The sequence below is a fragment of the Anser brachyrhynchus genome, assembly GCF_964034855.1.
Source record: "Anser brachyrhynchus genome assembly, chromosome: 2".
Classification (NCBI taxonomy): domain Eukaryota; kingdom Metazoa; phylum Chordata; class Aves; order Anseriformes; family Anatidae; genus Anser; species Anser brachyrhynchus.
The window spans coordinates 36,110,380-36,131,353 of NC_137695.1; positions in this window are offsets into that span (position 1 = coordinate 36,110,380).

A 20,974-nucleotide genomic window follows, 5' to 3' on the forward strand; every position below is an offset into this window, starting at 1 on the left:
GCCAGGGAATCCTGTGCTATGGCAAGACCATTAGAAGCTTCTACTCATACTTTTAAGATCAGGCAGGGATGTTTGTTGAATACCCTTCAGAAAGTGTCTTTCCAGCCCCTCCATATTTCATCAGGAGCTGGGGTGTCACAGCTGGGGAGAGGAACTAGGTAAACCCGGCCAGGACTGCTGTGCAATCCCTCCCCACTAAATGCAAAGGCCATCTTGACTGTGAAGATATTTGAATAACATTTTTACCCTGCACCAGATTGCAAGCTGTATGTCATACTGTCAAAGCTAGCAATCAGCCTGATTGTTGCAGACTTGACAAACAAGCTTATTTTTAGAACTGTTAGATATTATACATTGCACTAGATCTCTCTTTCATGTTAAAGACTTTAATCTTCTGCTGGAGTTTCTTATTGGACATCTGCCCAGAGTATAAAGACTGATTTTTCTTTTTTCCCCCCTCTTTGATAAAGTGTCAGAGCTTCACTGAAAGGTGTAGATGGCAGTCAAAGGATCTCAGCTGAAGTCATGCCTCTCCCACCTCTCATCCAAATTATACGGAGGGGTTATTGGCAGTATGTTGAAATAACTTTACCTTGGGATAATAGCCTTTTGCTTAACTCCCATCTATCTGTCACACTGTCTAACTTCTGTATTAACGGAGTCTACCTTTGGGCGGCTCACACAGTACAGTAGCTGTCATTCTGTCCTCACTCCTGGGTATTTAATGTAAACTGAACTAAAGTATGTTGAAGGTGTACCAGCAAAGACAGTAATTTTTCCATCTCTCTCCCCAGCAAAGTGAGAGGTAGCCAAAAGAGCGGCCCTGCAGCACTCCAGATGTGAAGTAGCTCAGTACATATCATTACAGAAGAAACAGTTTCTGCCTGAGGGGTCTATTAGTAATTTTGACAGCAGAGGCACTCTAATCCCATGCAGGAGAGAACAAGGCTAAAATAAGATGGGACCTAGTAGGTTCACAAAATTAAACCCCATCTAAATATCCTGGCACTGCCGACAGACTGCAGACTTCTGCAGGCTTTATTCCTGAATGTAGAACTTAATATTGCCTGACTGTGATGGCTCGAATAAAGTGAGAGCTGAAAAGATGGGAAAAGTTCACTGAAATGGCTCATTTATTTCATCCCAAATGTAAGGCTAGATGACAAATGGCATGCACGGACAATGTATTCTGAGAAGCTGAAGCCACAGGAGGTGTGTGAGCCCCTCCCTGACCAGCACACTTGCCCCTCACTGCAGGAGGTGCTATCCAAACACAACAGACAGGGGAGGAAGAAAACAAAACCTGACTGTGGAGTGCCAATATTAGCAGTTTCTGGTCCTCCTCCCCAGGCTCACCTCTCCTTTGCACTGTGCCACAAGTTAGACTTTCCTGAAAGTTAAAAAAAAAAAATGTATTTAAAAAGAAAAATGGTTCACATAAGAATAAACCAGGATACTTATCATTAGCTTCCATATATTACTTTCTCTCCAGAGTTTCTCCCATTATTTCTGCTTTCATTTTTTTCTAAACTTTATTCACTTGCTGTTCTATTTTTTTGTTCCGTGTCTGATGGGGGTAGAGTTATAGACTTTTGATCTCATCTTACTCATTTTAATTTTAAAAGGGGGGTGTGTACAAGAAGTCTGTGGCATTTCAGTGAAAACATAAACCCACCATGTTCAGGGGAGCCTAAAAATCATGGTGCCAGGCAAAAACTTTCAAACACAGACTAGCGTAGATAATACAGTCCTAAGCCTGTGTGCATTTAATCTTATTCAAAACTCACCACGATAATATCTGTCCCCCCTGCCATTATTGCCAAACACTAAGGATCCATTGCAAGAGCCTAGTGCGCTAATCCAGCTGATCCTGCTGGTGACATGAGCTGCTAAGGACATGCTCAGCTGCCAGGCTCCACGCAGAACAAATATCAGTGCTTTGCCTCATGAGCAAGTGTGAGAAAAGGTAGGAGAGCCACAAACAACAGGGAACTGGCCTGGGGCAGTTCATCGTGTTAGCAGAGAGAGTGGAGCAGCCCTGAAACAGATGTAACCAACACCCTTAATCTGTAATCACTGTACAGTTCTCATGTCAGGAGAGTCTGGGCAATATGAGGATTTCAACTGCTGTCAACATCCAGTCCATGAGAAAACAGAAGATGTGGCAAACCTCCAAGCACAGCTTGGCTTGAAGGTCCAGGGAGTGAGTGTTATGCTGGAGAGACACTTGCTTTCCAGCTACTGATCTCAGCTCGCTCTCACACGCTTTCTCTTTTTCTCTCTCTTTTTTTTTCTTTTTTTTTTTTTTTTTTTGACAGATGGGGATTAGTGTAGATAGCCAATGTGCTTAATCTCCAGAGAGCAGGAAACATTTTATGCCACTCAACAGGAGACTTTACGGATGCTAGAGGTCAAATTCAGAATGATATCTGGAAACCCAAATCCAATAGGCGTACTTGGCTTCCCTCTGGCCTTGGTGGGAATTTAGCTACAGAAGAGTTAGACTGTAAATACCTTTGGGAAACTGAGCCTAGACAGTTGACATTTAAACAATTTCCTGAGGAGTTACTTCTTGAGCTGTTCCCAAGTTTCAAGGATCCCTACTCTAGTTATAAAGGGTCAGGACCGATCAAAACAGTATTTACATAGTGAGGCACTAATACTGCAAGTAGCAAGACACCTACCTGCTGCAGAAAAAGTACCGGAAAGCTTGTACTTTTAATCATACTATTGGTCTTACCTCCTTAGATGCATAGCTGGTAAGGTGTTTAGTGAGTGATAGGCCTGCAGCCACAGACCCTGAGAGTCTAATAACCCATTCATCCTATTTAGTTGGAATGGTATTGGAAAAACTGAATTTTGTATCAGACCTGTCAATAATTCCACAACACTGGCATTCTTGCACATTTATTAGTGCAGTGCCTCTCTCATAGACCACAGGCATATACTTTAAAACGTTTGCCATGTCATCTCACTTGCAGGAAAAAAATGAGAGCTAGATTTCACTTTGAAATGAGGATGTCCAGTATGTGTCAAAACATGTTGCCTCTTTTATTAATTTCTTCCCATAAGCATTTCAACTACTCTGGTTTAAATTAAAATTCAAGAGTGAAATGATTTTGAATAAGGCATAGCCAGTACCTGCAAGGACACAGTCCCTTTAAGGCCTTGCAGTCGGCCCCATTAACATTCCAGTTTTATTGCATGTACCTGGTCTGAAGAGAGTCAGTAGCCACTGGGTGTAGCATAAATTTTTGGCCTTCAGCAAAATGAGCAGCTGAAATGCACACAGTACCTGACCATGCTTGTTAGGCTATTTGCTCCTTTAATCACAGGCTGTACTAGTGAATGCCTGCCATTCAATTATCTTCAAAACCTTCATCATGTCACTAGACAATAAAATGTGACAGGTCAGGTATTACTGTGTTATGGTCATCTGGTATCTAGAAGTGTCTAATTATTTCCTTCAGTGATTAGCTACAATTACTGCTTTAAACTAAGCATTTAAGGACGTAACTAAGTCTTTCAAATATTCATCATGGGATGCCTTGTAAGCTGGAGAAGTGTTCACAGAGAAAGGACCAGGGTAAGCACACCTTGCCTGTGCTGAATAGCAAGTGATACCAGAGCTTTTAGGAAGGAGCCATATGCAACACCCATCTTGGGTCATTCTTTCTTGCCCTAAACCACTCCAGTCAGGGATGATGGAATTGTTGGAGGCCAAAGATTCGACTGAAGCACTCTTCTTCCACAGCTAATCCCACAGAAGCCACCAGAAGGTTGCTCCTGTGTATGCAGGCTACGTTGGCCCCAAGGAAGCTGTGTTTCCCCTCTCTGGTAAAACAGGCATGCCTTGCCCCAAAGTTACTGCAGTTTCTGTGTTTCATTTGAGAAATTGTGTACAGATTTAAGATTTAGCCATATTTTTGGTTAAGCTGGAGCAGTCCTATCATAGCAAAGTCACTTCAACCAATTTAGGACCAGGGCAGGTTTTCCTAGCATCAGAAAACAGCAAGTTGCAATAGGAAAAAAAAAAATTGCACGATCCCACATTGCTTGAGTTTGGGTAAATTATGGAACTCCTTGAATTCAAACTCTTTGCTTCATTCAAGCCGCACTGTTTATGGTGAGTAACAGGCAGTGGAGTCTTCTGTCTAGGGAGAGTCCTACAGGCAAGGAAGAGCAGAGGAGGTAGGGCTGGTGTTCCTGCAATAGAAAGGCTATTTGGCAAGGAAAGGGCATGACAGACCCATGGTCTAACACTTCTCAATAAATCTAAATTACATCCAGGATCAAACTAATGCTGCCTCTTTCCCTTTCACCCTGCTCAATGTGAGTCAAACTCTGACGAAGGGGATAATTTATTGTGATCTTTGAGTTCAAAGGCAAGACACACATTGCACAGCAGGAGGTAGAAATAATACCTGCATAAAGCAGTAAACAAGATCAGCCAGCCTTTCACTGGGCAAAGACAGTTTCAAAGTCACATTGCCAATCGAAACCTCTCTCCCACCGCTATTGAGAGTGGCTCCTCTGTTTGGTCTGCCTTCACATAACATTCAGTGTGACAAACTAATAACCACAGCTGGCACTGCCACTGGTAAAGTCAGCCGTTACCTCAGGCAGATGACTGGTAGGAACAGCAAAATAGCTTTGCTTTGCCTACAGCAGAGCCCTGGAAAGTTGAGCGAGGGGATGTGGCAGATGTCCCACCCCGGAAGCAAAGAAAGAGCAAGCCCGGCTCTCCAGGACTTGCCTTGATTCCAGCCCTTCCTTCGTCCTTCCCTGTCCAGCAGCAGGACAAGCCCAGTCCTCCCACATTGGGGCTGCAAAATTCCATTCTGCCAGCACTGCTGAGAGGCTCTGAACTGGCCCCATGGATAACACAGCTCATTGCAAGAGAATGAGTTGCCAGTTTTGTTTCTTGTGGTACAATGAAACTTATTTAAATAAAATCCTGATTAAGACAGGCAGACATGGACTTGATTCACAGCAGGGAAAGCTGAAAACTGCTTGCAACATGCCGTTAAATTACCAATTTCTACCATTTTATTTTTAAAGCAGAGAGCTGTTTCTTTGAACTGGGAACAACACGGCATGCACATCATTTTGTATAATGTTTATGAAAGGTCACTTTGTTCATTTGTTGTTATCGAGTCCGAAGTAAGAAGCGCAGGGGACTTTTTCCTCTCCAGTCCAGGAGTATTTTTTGATATGTACCCTATGGCAGGAAAAGATCTGGCCCAAGATGTGCAAATGGTGAAGCAAGACAGCCCACCCCACAGTAGGGACCAGTGGGAATCATGCAGCTTCCACAAGCCATTCTCCTGTTCCGGGGATGCATCAATGAAGTGAAACAAACTTTGTAGTTCTCCCTTCCATTCCTCACATTTAAGTCACAGCCTCTACAGGGCACAGTTTGTATTTGCAGATCATCTTTTTCTGCCTCAGTTGCAGAGGACCTGTTACACATACCAGGCACAGATGGCAAAAGTTTAATTAGAAACACATTAAGATAGACTAGAACTGTGCACCAAAAATTTAATTTAATGCTAACTGCAAATAACTTGTCACATTTTGGCCATATTTTCTTCTAAATCTTATCTAGCTAATGACTTATCAACTTTTCCATTGCCTGGCTATGACTATTCTCATGTGTGTCCATGCAGCTTTTCTGTAGCTGATCATTTCAGATCATTTCCATTTCCTACTGGGATAAGCATGTGAGCAATCCTGAAGCAAACACTCAGGGGTACTTCATACAGATATCTACATACTTCATACTAGTGGTATCTAGAGACAGGAACACAAGAGCTTCCATGTAAAATGACTATATTAGAGCCTGACCATGAATTTAAAAATGTAACTACTGGAATTCATATCTGTTAGTCCTTCGAGTCCTTCTCAGATCTTCCTCAGAAATATTTTATCTCTCATCAACTAGCCTAGCTATGGGTTATGGGTCCTTTTTGTACTCTCTGTATTCAACTGTGGCAGAAAGTCACAGGAAACGTACAATAGTTACTGCTTTGTGCTCATCTGCAGAAAAGAGGAACATGTCATATATACTACCCAATGTAACTGTTGTGCTTGTTTTCAGTGCCCAGGCAGAGAATTAATGGTGTTGATTTTTAGATATCTAGGTTTTAGGTGACTATGTTTTATACGAAGGTGCAGTGCACAGCACAGAGGAGTTTGCATTGCTGTAAGAGTGAGCACTCAGTCTTTGAAACTCATCCCTGGCCTCTATGCTGATAAACCCTTATAGATGTAGCTGTGTCCTATAATAACAGTTTTTGATGAAACCAGCTTCCCTCAGCAATGCCATATTTTAAGGGACACAGTTATTTAAGTCATGTTCCCTTCCTCTGCAGAGTTACAAGGCCCCAATGACAGCTCACCGTCACCATCCTGCTGCAATTCCACTTGAGGCTGTGATGCAGAACAGTCAGCCCTGGCAGCTGCCACCTCAGAAAGCTTTCATGTTTGAATCACGTTAGATCTTTCAGCATTTCTAGACCTGGGGTTGCCTAAACAGCACTGATAACAAGCCGAAGAAATCTGAAGCATGCAAATGAAGAAGTGCTGTGCTGAAACTGCTTGTTCCCTCTTATCAGATTTTTTTACTGGGCTTTGGGGAGTATCTATAAATCCCTCCTCTGGTGCCTTGTATTGTTATACCCCTGCCCCTTATCTCCAAGCCATCTTACATAGCTGTTCGTGCAAAATTCCATTTATCCCATACCAAGAATGCTCAAGTAACACGTAGCTATGTGTCCATCTCTCCCTGGGAAGCCTCTCCTCACCAAAAAGCCCTTTCTCCTGTGAGACAAGCAGACAGACAGAGGGATGCGAACAAAAAAAAATTGTCCTAGGAAAGCAGGGAAGATGAGGTAAAAACGAGAGGTGAACTTGCCAATGCATATTAACCTGGAGGCCAACAGGGCAACACAAAAACTCCATGTCCTACTAGACACCAAGATGTTGGTCACTAGGTTAATCAGAGAAGTTATTTCCAGCTGACTACACTGAGGCTTCTTCTCATCACCATAACGATCAGTACAGCAGCAGCAGTGGATATGTGTTGATTATTTCAACTTAGTTACTTAGTTCTGCATCCAAGTGTTTGGCCATGATGCCATGGCTTGTGCTCACTGTACCTGGAATTTCTGTATGGTCATTTGAGTCCCCTGGTAAGGCCTGAGCACGCTTACTTTCCAAAGCAGGTGAGAATCGAATTCATTCAGCTCATTATGGGTGAGACTTACTGAATTCTTTATTGTAGTAGTGCTTCAGTGGAACCCTGCAGCTCTGAGTGATTCCCAGCTAGGGACTCTGCTTACATGGCACTACTGAGACTTGCATTACAATAATAAGCCATTGGAAAAATTATTTATTATATGTAATTAAGATGTTGGTTAACCATGACATCCAGAATGAGCATTAGAGCAAAGACACTATGCTAAATTTGCAGCGGTATTCCAACCCATCAAGATATCAGTGTGATTGACAGATCAGATAATCTCCTTAGTAATCCTCTGAATTCTAAACACAGACACCCATAACTCATCATCAGATAAGAATATGCTACCGTTATGCTTTACTATGATGAAGAACGGAGTTTCAGTTGACTGGCTTTATCGCCTCACTGTTTGCACAAGGTTCTTAGAGCATCTCTGTTTAAAAATAAAGTTTAACTTTAACTTTACTAAAGTCTGGCATATTCATTAATATCAATGACAAATTCTTGCAGGGGTTCTGCTTTTTTTTTTTTTTATAAGGCAGTAATGATGTAATAAAGATTAATTAATGTAAGTTATAGTGGCTGAAGTGTATACCTTCAAGCTGTTAAACGTGTCAGTGGAGATCCATTATGACAACAACGGGCATATTATTCTCAATAGGGATTGCTCTATTTGCCAGTATGAGATGTGTGCTTGTTATTAAGACAAAACCAGTGAGGAGAGCTCAGATCTGAATGCAGCTGAAATAAGAGCCTTGCTTTACACAGCATGATAAGCCTTGATTTTGTAAACACTATTACTTTGCTTTCATTACATATTCCTGCTGGTATTATTTCAGATCGTCTGCTATTTTATAGGCTTTTATCTGTCATCATACAAAATCAGGCCAACAAAACATGCTTAGCACTTTGCAGCTACAAAAATAAATAAAAACATCTTTATGATTTATGAAGGATAAGTAGGTGAATTTCAAATAGGATCTGTGTATCCATATCCATATCTGCCTAGGCTTAGGAGGCCGATCAGATTAATTAGGTTCAAACGTATTTAGTTACTACAGCCAAGAGCACACAAGGGTCTGTTGGCCTTCATGGAAGAACATTCAGATACCAAGATTAGATATCCTTTTCTGTGTTTTTCTGTTTTGTTTGTTTGCTTGTTTACTTGCTTGTTTTTAAGTTGTAGTCTGTGAAAAGGCTCATTGCCTCACTCTTCTGTGAGTTGAAGTTGGATCAAAGAATTTCCTCAAACCTTCAGCAGGAAAAAAAAAAAAAAAAGTCTTGTATGACCTGAGATCAAGCATGAAAGCTTTCATGGAGTCTGCTTTCAGAGTCTGAAGCAACAGGATAGCTTTCCATAGGTAGAAATCCAGAGTAATGCCTGTGCCTCTCTGTATATATGTATGAAGGAACAACTAGTGAATACAATGTCACAGCCTAAGCAAGTCTGTAAGATTGGGTAGCACACCAAAAAATATTTCCCAGTACTGTCAGGAGTTGAAGAGTTGGTGGACTATGGCTCAACAGAGCTATGAAAACCCAAAACATTGTGTATACTTCATTGACTGTGATCTGTTTGTTTGATTAAGGTCTCCAGATTGAAGCCATGTAAGGGAGAAACCCTTTCCACAGAATCTTTCCTTTCTCAGAAACAGAGGGACTATTCTGATGTGTATGTAATGAAATCACAGCTTCCTGAAAAAAGACAAAGTTTCAGGGTAACCCACCCTGCAGGAGCACAGACAGACACACTGAGAGTGGGCAGTGTTTGTAGACGAGGTAAGGGTTCCCCTGTACAGACTTGGCCACTGCAACGTGGCCAGTCCTGGGCCATCAGCCACAGCTCCCACTGATGCTCATTGAGCCACAGATCAGGAATGCTACCAAAGTGCTAGCATCTGGCTTGGCTTTCTGTTACAGAAGAACAACTGGAATTACTACTGTGGTATTGATTAGCCATCCCATTTGTGGAAGGTACTGAATAAAGAACCAAATATCCTTTCCTTCATAGATTTAAATTTAGAATAAGACTTAAACTATCATAAGGTTTCCTACCTTGTAGTCTGTAGTCTGTAAATTAGCATATCTAAACTACAGCTCATGCTACTTTCCATATATTCATCATTCCTAGAGTTCAAAATGTTTTTATTTCCTTCATATAAATCCATTAATATACTGGTATGAACATGTATTTACTGAAGATCACATCTGTGCTTTGGCATATTTATAATTAGTTGTACAGTTTATCAGGCAGTTACAGATCTGTATCTATCTCCAACCCACTTAAGGATTCCAACCATGTAACTTCCTTTTTTTTTTTTTTTTTTTGGTAAAACAATCATTGCTACTACTTAGAACTATATATTAAAAAATGCCTGAATTATGTGCATTTCACTATGAATGAACCTATTTCTAATAAAAGCATTGCACCTGGAGTAATTAAATAGCTGTAGAGCTTATAATCACAAGAGAAATTGAATTCTCAGTTAACATATCCAAAGTCCTATTGATGAAGATTCCTACTGATTACAATTCCTATTGATTGAAAGTGATTTTAATCAGTTCAGTTGTTTTTTTAAGGAATTGACCACAAAATAAATACTCTTTTCCTGTACAAGAATATTTGCATTGCTAGGACCCATAAAGGAATGAATCTTAAAACTCAGTCTTGGTTTACCTTATCTAGCTGTCCCCCGTGAAAAGATAAAAGCAATTCTTGTTTGAAGACACTCTGCACCAAATTTTAAGTGCATGGATGTATCTATTCTCTATGGATAAAACATCATAAAATTTTAACATTCCATTTCTGGGATTGCAATAAAGCTCAACCAGTGCAAACAAGCAGTGCTTGCTTGAGTTCCTATGCATTGAGCAAGCATGGAAATTAACTATAAAAAAATCAAAGCTAATGGCTTATCAAATTTAAAACTCAGTTTCACTATGTAACAATAAGCTCTCTGAAGAACAACTAATTTGTTCATATTATATGCCTACAGTATTTTTTTTAATTTTTTTTTCCTGAGAAATGTAAAACCTGTACTTACAAACCGAACAGCTGCCTAGGAAACAGCTGCCTAGGAGACTTGGAGACAACTCACTGACTGACTCCATTTCAGGGGCATGAATTTCACCTCCAGAGCAGAAGTTTTGCCAGCAGCCTGCCTATTCAGGGGTATGTGGAAGTAGGCTTCATGAAAGTCATTGAAGAAGCAGCACTGAAGTCTCCACCCAAATAAAAATTAATCTGTAAGTCAGTCAGATCTAGCCTGTAGAATATAAGACCGTAATATGTGGTAACATAGCTGAGCTGATCTTGTCCTAAACCACAACACTTTCCTGACTTTTTCATGATCACTACAAGTATAGTCAAGTCAAAAATTCCACCACAGCAGGCAGTATTCACCTTTTCTCACTCTTAGGCACAGTAAGGACAGGCTTACAAAAATGTCTGTAACTGAAGCCCTGAAAACTCAAACTTCAATAAAGGGCCATTGTCAAAATACAGGAAGCTTGTATTTGCCTCTAATATCTTAAATGGTTCTTTTGCATAGAAAAATATCTTTGTTCAATAACTGTAGTGCAAAAGTCTTCCTAGAAGGATCTTGGATAAGATGAGCTAATGCTCAGTCTTTTAATCTTTTTAGTACCTTGATTCCATATATTGTTTTTTACTGACAACTCCAGAATACTGCAATATTGTGAATTCATCTTAGTGACTAGCACCAGGTGGGGGATGCACTTTGCTTCCCTCGCATTGTAGTGCTATAGCTGAGGACAAAAGGTATAACATCGGTAAGTGTTTTGATAAACCAGGTTCCTCTAAAGATACTTTTTATTATTTAAAAAAATATTTTTAAAAAATATTGAGTGAATTAAAACCATTTGGATAGTGTGATAAATTATCAGAGAAACTGTGAAATGCAGAAAAGATTCAGGATGCAGAGTCTGTCAATTTCTTTAAAATTTCACATAAGCCAAGATGACAAACAGATGGTACAGTTAGGAAAATCTAGAAGGCAAAATATAGCCCCCATGTCACTTTAATGATGCCTCTGCTTATCACAGCCTATATTTTAGATCAACTTATAAAGTATTTTTCTAAATCATAGAACTCTCTTGAGCTCTATTTGCTAAAGACAAACTGGTCTGTAAAGATGCATCAGTCAAGCAGAAGATTAATTCCTGTTGTACCAAGTTGTTGTTTTTGGCACAGAAGTCAATATTTATAAGACAGAAAGCAGCTGTAGTGCACAAGTTAGCATAGTGCATAAATCTTTGCAGCAGGTTATAGCAAGATTATGATACTATCCACAGGTAATACGATGGAAGCGCTGCCACAACAGAGCCTTCGTAATGTTGGTCATCCATTTACCAGTGTGAGCCGAGCTAATGAGGTCACGCTGAATCACTTTGTGTCGTTCCCCCTGTGGAAGCAATCAGCCCAAATATAAACCAGCCATGTATTAGGAGAGGTCACCCCGTGCAGCAGCTCTGTGAAGAGTGAGCTGTTTGTACAGGACTCCGAGCCAGGTTCAAGCTTGCCCAGAGCAATAGGATGTGTGGCTACTGACATGGGGGCCTGGGAAGCAGATTAACCCCCCATCCCCTTGGAAGCTGTTGGAAGTGAAGAGCCGCTCCCGGCCTTGCCTGCGGTGCGGTACTTCATCGCGCCGCTCTCCTCACCCTGACACGTCGGCCGGGGGGCAGCGGGGAAGGTGGGGGGTTAATGCTCAATTTTCCTTCTGCTGACTGAAGCCTTCACCTCCTGCCTGGCAAAGCTGGACCCTGGGGCAGCAGAGGAACTGGGGCTCCACACCGCCTGAGGCTCCAGCAGCCGTGGTTGTGCTTTCCTCACGGAGACTTTTCCTCCGACAGACATGATGCTCCCACCTCTCTCCTGCACCACACCAGCAGTTAGTAACCACCTCAGGTATTACTAACCACTTGGCTTGTGTTGGCAGACACCATGCAGCACTGCATTCCCCCTGGGTGCTGAGCACTGCCTCTGAAGCAGCACAACGCCTGGCCTCCCACATCTCTGTGTCAGAGAGGGGATGTGGCGGCAGCAGTCAGGACGTGGAGGCTGGGGACTGATCAGCCAAGAAGTTTGGGCAAGCCTCTTCCCTCCCCAGGCTCCAATTCCAAATCCTTAATGTGGTGGTTTCTCTCTTTCATGGCATATGATGAGCTCTACAGAGGGGAGGCTAGGGCTGCTCTCATTTTCAATGTGCAAGGTTATAGACGCTGCCTGTGTCTCCATCAGCCTTTTTCCCTGTACTGAAATGGCGGCTATCAGATTCCTTGCTACAATATCTTATTCCTAAGAGTAGATGTGAAGGAAGTTCAGCATGGAAAGATACTCAGATTTTTCTCCTCCTTCTTGAGAACCCTTTCACACCAAATTCTGTTCTCCTGGCACTGCTCACATGAGCAGTTACTCACATACCAAACGGTATGCAGTTTTAAGCCCTTGGCTTTCTTTCTCTCCTGCTATTGCATTCATTCTGACATTCCCAGCCTCGCTTGACCAGATTATATGTGGTTTTAGACGAAGATGTTAGAAATCTAATGTTGAATAGATGCAGATTGAGCCCACATGGGAAGCAGGAAAACAATAGAAATGTGCAAGTCCATTATATGAATTTATCAGTGTACATTCTGCAAGCTTTATAAATTTTGCTAGCATGATCATCTGTTTCGTTCCTAGAAGAGAAAAAGCTAGCAAATATGAATTTCTTGAAATAGGCGGCAGAAAGAGATTGACTTGGAATAAACAAAATAGTTGAAATTAAATTTTCTTGGCAAGATTTGCTTGTGTTGTTCATCAAATAAATGTACATTATGTCTTGCACTGTTACTCAGCTGTGATCCTATAATGTGTTCTCTGCATCCTGTCAGACATATGATCCTTTGTCCCATAATAGACCCAACTATCTCACAACCAGCTGAGCTCAGGGTCATCCCAGGGGCAGGCTGGTTAAAGATGGCTGTCATTTCACCGCCTGACTCACAGACGCACTTTAAATCACCTTTATCTTGCTTGTGCTGATGCTTTCCAGCAGCCGCCATAGCGGGAGCATCTCTGTACAATGTAGGAAAACGTTTCACAGCATCCCTGAAAATTTCTCTTTGGCTATGCAAAGTTCAGTGCAACCAGCGTAAAGAAAGTACAGCCTGATGCATAATGTGGGCCGAGGGCTATTTCAAACAGCATTTTGCAAGGTGGATAAACAGTATGGTCATCATCCATCTTGCAAATGAAAACAAAAAGTCCAGAGAGTGAAATATCACCTTTCAGATCAGAAATATAATTATTACTCAGCCTGAAATTTCCAGCAAAAAGAGTATTTGCATAAAAAGGTACGATAATCTGGGAAATGCATCACCTGATGTTTTTATTGTGATAAATACCTCCCTTCAGTTCCTGATGCTATACAACTTCTTAATGTTTGTCACTACTCTCCGAGGTATAGAAGAAAGACAGGCCTTAATTGTAAATTTACACATGCTTTATTGCCAGTGCAATGGCATGAGCACATTTAACAGGATTGTCATTCCAGTTAATTATGCTGATTCTGACATGCACCTATCACTTCTAAAATTGATAGTGCTTTTCGGCCAGTTAGTAGCATCACAATATGTTGTGTCTTTCTCTGTAAGGTTAAACATGTTAAGGGCCAGAAAATGGCAGGAGAAGGAGTCCCTGCATACTAAGCAAGCACCACTAGCTCAACCTTCTTTTAGGAGAAAAGTAGGTAGCTGGAAACCAGCACATGTTCTGCATTTCTATGCAAAACCCAGCCCACCTGCCCCAGGCAAAGACAACTATCTTCATTATGCTCAGTAGTAAACAACACCGTCCCAGCCCCTCGGAAACTGTTGGCCCTGTTCACAACATGTAATACCAGGCACCCAAGCAGATGGTAACACTTATGAAAGATATTAAAGCAGAAGAAAGGACAGAAGAAAAGGAGGCAACTATTAGAAAACACTTTGTGGCAAGGGGAAAAAAAAAAATTTCTGTTCCCCCTGCAGCAGGAGTCTGAGTCTGTGAATTCCAGGATGAATGAACTAAGGGAAGTCATGAAACCAACAGCAAACCACAAACAAATATCAAATGAGAGTAAAACATCATCCTTGGCCTCAGCAGAGTTATCGTTGCTCAGATCAAAGCATTGCTTTAAAACCGTGCACAGAAAAGGCCGATAGAAATCTGGGGAAGTAGTACATCTTCCTTTCCTTCCCGTACACCCCCATGTGAATCTTTTGGGGCCTTCCAGAAGGGAAATGGAGGTACATGCACCTTACATTCGCACCTGACTGACTAGGGTAATATTTTCAAATTGTCTGAAGGGGAGGGAGGGAAGACAGAAGGAAGAATGGCAGGGCAGAAGGAAGAAAGGAAGGAATGAACAAACAAATGAATGAGGGAAGAAAGAAAAAATGTTTGCTTTTATAAAAAAAAATGGATAAAAACTTCCTGTCATTCATTTTCAGCCACATGACCCACATGACTTTTAAAGAAAAGCAGTTTTTAAGTTACGCACAAAAACACAAAACTATGGGTAATGGGATCCAAGCTAGAGTAACCAGTGCAGAAACCTGGAAGGAAAAACCTAAAAGAATGATAAAATGCATTAAGGAACAGCAAGACTGTTGCATTGTCCCATAAGATGCAGCTTAGAATACCTGACCGTGCATCTCAGCAATTTCACGTTGTGACTGGGAAAGGAGGTAATATCTCCTCAACCTGCAAAGTTGTCCCCCTGCTTGCCCCACATCAGCTTTGTCTTTTGGCCACCCTAATCCTAACATGGATAAAAGCAATGGAAGTGCTGCACTATGTGTACAGGCTGGAGAATGTAAGCTCATGTGCTCCTGAAAATACTTGGATCCTGCAAATACTTGGAGCACTGATGAAGAGATCCTGAAGAGCTGGTCTCATAGATGTGGATAAGCATCTGGAAAACATATAGGTGACTCTTTCCCCCTCTCTGCCTCCCCCAAATTCTTTTAAATACAGGTGGAAACAGTATGCAAGGAAAAATTCCTCCCCCCCCCCCCCCCCAATAAGAACTTTTGCAGCTCTTCACCCTTTGAGTGCGTCCAAACTGGACAAGAAAAATCAGTATTTTCAGGAGTGACATTCTGGCTAAGCTCACATACTCCTCCTCACAACCAAAGGGGTCTTCACACGTGCCGGCTGAAGGAATGTCTTGACATCTAGCTGACAGGGTCTTTGGAGCAGACTGCCTTGCCTGCCATGGGACAAACCCACCTCGGGCAGGTATGTTTCAAGACAGGGCTGCTGACAAGCTTCATTCCTTCCTCCCACCCTCTTCTCTTTGAGATCAGATATTGTTTACCCCATAGACAGTGACTCTGGCACTACTTCCACTGTCCCTTTTCTGACAAAGCCCCCATTGGAACTTCTGGGCCTTTTGTACAGCACAAATAGAGCAGGAGTTAACCGCTTGTGATGAAAGGGAATTTTCTATTTGACGCCTGCGGGCATTTTCTACTTTAAATGTTTTACTCCAATAAAGAAGTCCTACCCACTGAGAAATGAATGATAAATCTTAGATTATTTAATCTTCTCTTAAATGCAGATTGTTTTTGATTTTGTTTTGTTTTGTTTCAAAGGCTGATGCTTATTCCTTGCCTTGGAGAATGTTTAGAGACAAACAAACACAATTTTAAGGCTCAAACTGGACTCCGTCACCTTTAGTGCTGCTACTCTGGACTGATAGGGAATTGCACTAAACAAAATACCTGCTCCAAGGATTAAACCCAAGAAAAAGCATGCCTTCCCATAAGTCCTAAAAGACACACCCATGCACCGATATATCACTGTTCATTCAGTGTTGACCCTCCAGCATGCAAAGTAGCTACCAAAGATGCTTCACAGAGGAGAATGGCTGCTTGAATTTCCCCTATTGCTTAGCAGCTTCCTTCTCCCTTCCTTCTCCTTCCTGCATACCGGGTGCAGACACCAAGGGTGCAGAGGACCTCATGCAGCTGTACATCGACAGCAGGGCCACGGTTCTGAACTCACACACTGCCCTCGAGGAAGAGGCCGAGCTCCTTTCGTCTCCTCTCAGCAAACGCACACCTGAATGCAGTTAATATTTCTCAGCTTTTCCATTCATCTCCCGGTCAGGTTTTTTTTTGGTCTCTAAGAGGAAAGGAATTTTATGAAATAAAGATCTAAGGGCTGAAAATGTGTGTGCAGAGGAGGGGGAGTGTGACAAACCTCACAGCTCATGCAAAAGGTTGTTTTGCTTCTAGACCAAAGGGGAGGAGGCCTGATCCTTCTCTCTTGCTAGATAAGCAGATATCCTGCAGGCAAGCAAAGCTGGCAACAGGCTGAAATAGTGGTGAGAGTTGAAAAGCTTGTTTTTCTATATGCACAACAAACCAGAATTGTTGACAGAAAAGCAAAAGAACATCTGCTCGTGCTGATCTATGAAAGCTTTCCCTGGCTCCATTAACCTCCCTTCTTTCTCTGCCTCTCTTTTCTACTAAGCTGAAAATTATCATTTAAGATGTTCGAGGCTTTCATTTCTCTATTAATCAAATTAAATCTCCTTAGCCACAGTTAAAATACTCTGTGAGGTGCTTTGACCAAAGATCATTTGCCTTGCAATTAGAACTCATTTTTAATACAACAGGAGGGAAATAGAGAACCGGAGCTTTAGAATCAATATAGCTATAAATTACATGGAAAAGGAAATGGTAGCATCCTCGCTTGAAACAACAGATTTATTATCAAAGGGGGTAGTATTGTATCGACAGAGTGTGTAAGTTTTATAAAGAAAGAGAGAAGGAGACACACAGAGAGAAATCAATGTTAACATGGGCTCACTATTGCTTTAAATGCTGCATTTGTGGTAACTAATTTTCACTTATTATTTTAAATTGCAAAATGTCACATTGAAAAATGGTTAGTGGCTCAAAAAAACCCTGTCTGCAGTATTTTCTAAGGCAAAACTACACTGATTGTAATGAATAAGGTCTGCAGAAGAGGGTCCCATTATACATTCTGCATTTAACCCTGGTTGAGACTGGTTACCAAAGAGCCTTCTCCACTCCCAGGTTTTGAATAAGATCGTAGCTAAGGTTGCAGATAAGATTTTCATTTAAACCTCGATGATTTGCATTTATTTTGAATCACACGCAGTGTATAGAGTGAGCAAAAATGTCCTTTCTGGTAGTGGAAATTATTTTAAATGCTTTATCTTCCCCTTTCCAAGCAGTGTTCCCCAGTGCCAGATCACAAGTGCAGTGCAAAAAAAATCTAGAGGGTCTGACCAAAAGATTGCTTGTTGGGTTTCCATTGCTTTCAGTCTACAGCCTGCCCTGCTGCCTTCTCAGTGAAAAGCAGAGGAGAAATTTTTGCACATTGTTGAATATGGAGCTTGCAGTAGGGACTGATCCAGAGCCCACTGGAATGGTCATGTCTTGTTCTGTCTCAGCCTTGGTGAAAGTGGGAGGCAACCTATATGGTCAACCAGTCTCAAAACACAACACTGTGTTTTAAAAGGGGATTACATGGAGACTATCTGGATTTCTGGAGTCTCTTGTCTAATTAGAGATCATTGGAGAGGTCTCAGCAGAATTTTCAGTGTTTTTGTCTATGCTCCTTATGTGCTTTATTGTGGCATTCAAAACCCTGGGGTGAGAAAGATCTGATCTGAAGAGAGAAAAGGTATCTTTACTGAGGGACTTTCATATTCTTTTAGCCTAATCTTTTGATTTGCAGACCAGTGGGGCTCAGGTGAGCCAAAACTCCCTGGGCAATGGGCCACGGTAGGTCCCACACAACATCATTGTAATCATGGGATCAGGTACAATCCTCTGCTAACATCTAAATATTTCATTTTGTGAGCTGATTTTAAAGAAGCTAGGATGATAGCTTGTTAAATTAATCTATGTTCTTTGGGAACACGTGCGTTCACATATATGTGAGCTGGGGTGTTTATCTTCATCCTCATCCTCATCCTTTTCTGACCAGGGGATGGGCCTTCTCCAAATCTTTTTGCATCACTCTGTTTCCATGATCATTGTTTTGCCTCCTAGCACTGCTGGAAATGCAAAAATAAAATATATGGGGGAGGAGGAGGGAAATGTAATAAATTGCAAAGCCCCACAGAGTCTTACTTGTCTGCAATACCCACCTCCACGTCTAAAGATATTGTTCATGCTAATACTGCTTGCGAGGAGTGTTCCTCCAACATAATATTTCTGCACAGTGAAATATGCATGGCTCTTCAATGGCTCAGCTCAAATGGGATCACCTTTCAGTTTCTAGACAGTGTTATTTTTTTAACTATTTTTTTCCCCAGCGCAGCATGAGGAACACAACACTACCCCAACCAACAAATTTTGTTTTATGATCCATCTGTCCCCAGAACCATGCACAAATGCTGAATCCACTGATGTTACAGAGCAATGCTGCAGGGATTTTATTTGTTGCAAAATAGACTAGTCTGGTTAAAGTCTCCACCTTTGCTGGGTGCTGGAGGGAATATTTTACAACTAAGTTAAGAATGTGAATTAAGGCTTGCATGACATTTCCAGTGTAACTGATGTTTTTGCACAGGAGTTTGTTTAGGTAGTAGACTTGATGCAAAAGTAAAAAAAAAAAATGTTTTATTGGTTCAAAGGAGTTTCAATTAAAACTTTAGAAGTCCCTACTGTCATGACGGAGCCCCTTTTGACCTTCACCTTCTTAGGAAGCCGGTGAGAAGTCTAGGCAAGTTTTTGTGCTCTGAGGCTCTTACCTCCCTCCTCTGCCTTGCTCACCCCGGTTTGTCCCCAGATGCAGACTCGCACAGATGTGCTCTGCACCTGAAGGCTCCCTGTGTGCTGCGGCACAGAGATTCCCACTCCCCCCATTCCCACCGCTAGCCCCATCCTCACCCCCACCTCTCACTGCTTAGCGAACCTGGTCTCCTGTGTTTTCTCTGCTCTTTATTCCGTGTCACCGGAGCTGAGTGACTGCTGAAGATGAGAGGGGATGAGGAGTGTGAAGTGGGAAGCTCCTGCCTTTGGTCTGAGCCTGACGGGGAATGATGAAAACCACATGGGCTGTGAAAAAGTCCAGTCCAAGCCTGTGTTTACCGAGCTCCCTAGAAACGTCAACATCTGTCACCGAGAAACCCCCAAAAGGGGCACCCCTTGCTGCAGGACCCTTGGTGGCAGGTCCCATCCCTCTTCCCCGAGCCCGGGCCGGAGCTGAGGGGTGTTGACAGAGGGAGAGGGAGGTTATCGGGGATTTGCTGATAGCTGCATTAATACACAAAGGAGCCCAGAAGCGCGATGCCCTTCCCTCGGCTCTGCGGTGCCACTTCGGGCTCAGGCAGCCGCCGGGGCGGGGACCCCCGGGACCCCCCCCGGTCCCTCCCGGCCCGGCTGTACGCCTTGTCCCGGTGAAGATGGTGCATGCACCGGGGATCCCGGCCCCGCCGCCCCTCGGCCGGCTCCCTCGGTTCCTGTCACGGTGCGCACAACGAATATTCCTTCTATTAGTCACTTCCCGAAGATCAAACCCGAGGACAGCTGTGAATGCAATCGATCCCTCCAAAAGGCGTTAGCGGAGCGTTCAATCAAAGTAGATATTTCCCGGGATTTATTTCTTTTTTATTTTTTTAATAATCGATACCGTATTACTCGGTTTTCCTCTGGCGGCCAGTGGCCTGCCGAGCTAAAACCAGAATAGGCTGGGATTAGCAAACACAGAAATACTTCTGCGCCAAGCCGAGCGCATGGGATGCCAGTAACGGGGAAGCCGGGGCAGGGCTGTCGCTCCCCGGCCGCCCAGCCTCTTCCCACAACAGTCGCGAAACGTTCCGTGAGCCCCTGTGTGCTCCTAACCCTTCTGCTTTGGGATGCACCGCATCCTAAACCGACGTGAGTTTAGGGTAAAGTTCGTGGCTGAGATTGGCTCCGTGTCCTCTCGCTGCCCCAGAACGGTAGCGCCTCTCTGGGCTCGTTTGGGCTTGAATTTGTTTTTATTTGATTTTTTTTTCCCCGCTTTTGCAGTCGTGAACGGAGAGAAAACTTCGCAGCGCGTTGAGTTTGTATTTATAAACTGAACACCCGCAGAAGGCACGAACTGGCTATTGCTTTCATCGTCTCTGTTGTGGCTGGTCGTTATCCGGTCACACTTTTATGAGAATCGATAGTCCTGATTTAAATTTACGAGATACAAACTTTCAAGGAAAGTAAACCGGAAAGCCAAAATAATTGTAAAAGTAATGGCTGAAACATTCTCCGTGTGGAACAAATGCTTAAAATATGTCACTGCCCTATAAAAAATAGCGCGGAAGCATTTTTCCGGGCCAATTTCTGCTCGTATTACTGAAATGTGTAATCCTTTTGAAGTTGTATAGCAAATAGGGCTCCTCGCATGATCAAAATCAACAAAGTTTGCCCTCAGATTCTTAGGCACAAGGGAAGACTTTTTTTTTTTTTTTTCCCAGAGCTCCCATTGATTTCAATGGTCTTTCTGAGCCTGAAACAGGAGTAACTGTGACCTGTAATATTTTATGACACATAAACCATAAAAGAATAATGTTAACAGTGCAAGCCGGCCAAGTAGTGTGCCTGGGGGAGAAAAGGAATGTTTGCCTTGGAAAAGGAGAAAGGGAGAAAGGGAAAAGAAAGAAAGATGCAAAGAAAGAAATATTTTAAATCATTTTCGATATTATGATGTTATTTATATGCTAT